Raw genomic sequence first — 2,838 nt, 5'->3', positions numbered from 1 at the left:
AAAGATAAGTGGGATTTGTTCACAATCGCCCTCTGACACTCAGCACACACTGGATGCAGACTGAGGTCTGGATATGATGAGCCCCAATCAGCACGGCACTGCTGCATATTGTTTTAAGTTAAAACACTGCTGCATCCTAATGAGCAGCATGTAAAGAGAATCTAAAGGACAGCTGATGATGAGACAGTATGGCAAAAATGTTAATGGAGGCAGCATTGTTGCAGAGGGATATCCTAAAACTGACAGAGAGACTCATGAGCCAGTGGTCTGCGGCTGTTTACTATGTTTTCAATCTCCACTAATGACAAAAACACTCCATTCTCATCCACAAGGACTCACATGGAGAGTGGATTTTCTGCTCTGCAGGGGAGGATTACAAATGATACAAACTGGGGAAGATTTGGCTTCCACAAAAAGGCACAGAGACTGGATGCATTTGGAAAATATTCAACATGTAATGATAACTTATCTGCACCACCCTGTAGCTTCAAGAGCAGTAACAAATCACTTTACAGAATGTGATGATACAGTGAGGGCAGACATTCTGGGTTTTGAGATGCTTTGCTAACTCCCAAGTGAGGACTTTTACCATCCCGCAAAGACCTTTCAACGAGAAAGACTAAACATCAGGGGTCTAATTTATAACGGGGCTGAAAATGTGCGTGCGCCACTTCCCACGCAAAGGTTGTGATTTATAAAAAACAAACTTGACGGGAGAATGTGCGGTCCTCCACGCAAACTCTGACCCATGCATACACACATTTTGGAGACAAAATAGGAATTGGCGACGCAGATGGTGAGGTGGTGAACTGAAGTCAGACTGCAGAAAGTAAATGGGAAAAACAATTACTCATTAATATTTTCATGTATTGATATGCCTCACGCACATTTTTTCACTCTATATCATCCACGTTACCATGAAGATTAAATCCAGCAGTGTTATTTGCGCTTGTACTTAGTGATACTTGTTCCATAAACACCTTGTAAAATCCAACTCAAATCTTTAATAAAAATGTGTTCTTAATGTTTAATCGGCGCTATCTCGCCGTCACATTGTTCGCTACGGAGCGCATGCAGGAGGAGGGGATAGCCTGACTGCATGGAATACAGGATAGCATCAAATACCCTAGCATTAGATGACTGCAGAACACAGTGTAAATAACTAAATATCTGTCTTTAAAACTGTGCATATGGGGCGGCCTCTGGCTCACCCAGTGGGAGCGTTCGCCCCATGTTGGCTGAGTCCTGCAGCGGCCCGGGTTTGACTCCGACCTGCGGCCCTTTGCTGCGTGTCGTCCCCCGTCTTTCTCCCCCTTTCGTGTCTATCCACTGTCACTACAATAAAGGGAAAAGCCCCCCAAAAAAAAAAAAAAATGTGGATATATCATCAAATGTCAAAGTCTGGAAATACAGCTGTTAAGCTCTCGCGCAATCGTTACCCTTAAAGCAGCCATACTATGCTCATTTTCAGGTTCATAATTGTATTTTAAGGTTGTACCAGAATAGGTTTACATGGTTTAATTTTCAAAAAACACCATATTCGTGTTGTACTGCAGTGCTCTCTCTCACTGCTGCAGATCCTCTTTTCAGCTGGTCTCTGTTTTAGCTACAGAGTGAGACCTCTTTTCTTCTTCTTCTTCTGTACTATCTTTGATTGCACTGCACATGCCCAGTAGCTCAGATGTAGATCATGTCAGCTAGCTAGCTCCATAGACAGTAAAAGAAAGGCTGTTTCTACAACTTTGGTCAGTTACAAGGCAGGATTAGCTGGGAGACTTCTAAATGAGGGCGCACATGTAAGTAGTTCTTTTGTAGATTATGGTGAACTTGTGTGTGTTGTAGCAGTGCTTTCCTATTGAGAACGAGGTAGCATGCTAGCGTTAGCATGCTAACGCTACGAGCTAATGGTTGCGGTTAGCCTGCTCATTTCGGCTTGTGACGTCACGAGCCGTGCCGATTTTGAACAGCTCACCCAGAGACTGAAGGCAGGACACATTCAGAAACTGTATCTCACTCTAAACAGTATGGGTGGATTTTTTTCAAAGTTTGTATGTGTGTGGAAGCACCAGAGACACAACATAACACCCCAAATCCCAGAAAAAGTGATTTTTTCATAATATGGGCACTTTAACGTCCTCATTATCGGTCCTAACTTTAATACTGTTCGTGACAAAACCTGCATGAAGAAAAGTGTGTTTGCCTATTAGACTTTCTTTCATCTTCAAATTGTATCTCGGGGTGGGGGATACCACTAGTTGATGCTGTGTTGGCAAGGTGTTAACAATCACAAATTGTTGTAAACAAATAATGTGGCGAACCCGTGCGTAATGCTGCTTGATGGCACTGCTGGCCCTGCAGGAGGACTCCGCCAATGGAAGAATCAGGAAAAAAAGAGACTTCAGGGACCATGACGATGACTGGCTAATATGCCGATTTAGATTCCCTAAAGCTGAGCTCTTGGACCTCTGTATTGAATTGGGTCCAGTAGGGCAACGCGCTGGAACCGTGCCATCCCGGTCCAAATACAGGTCCTCGCCACTCTGGGGGAAACCGGCTGTTTCCAGAGGGAAATGTCAGACAGATAAGTATTTTTTTTAATAAATATTATATATAATCTTCAACTTTATCACTAAGGCTTGTTTGGATATAATATATAGTTCTGTGAAATCTTATTATATACGTCTGGTATATCGAAGCTGTCCCCGAGTGCCGTAATGCCTGCCGTTTTGGGCGTATTTTTAATACATGTAATTATATATCAGGTTTCCCTACACTGTGCAAGAACAGGCCGAAATTATAATTCAATTTGCAGCAATTCCTGAACGTCTGAGAAGTTTT

The sequence above is a fragment of the Sander lucioperca genome, chromosome 8 (genome assembly GCF_008315115.2).
Source record: "Sander lucioperca isolate FBNREF2018 chromosome 8, SLUC_FBN_1.2, whole genome shotgun sequence".
In the NCBI taxonomy this organism is placed as follows: domain Eukaryota; kingdom Metazoa; phylum Chordata; class Actinopteri; order Perciformes; family Percidae; genus Sander; species Sander lucioperca.
This window is presented reverse-complemented; position numbering follows the sequence as displayed.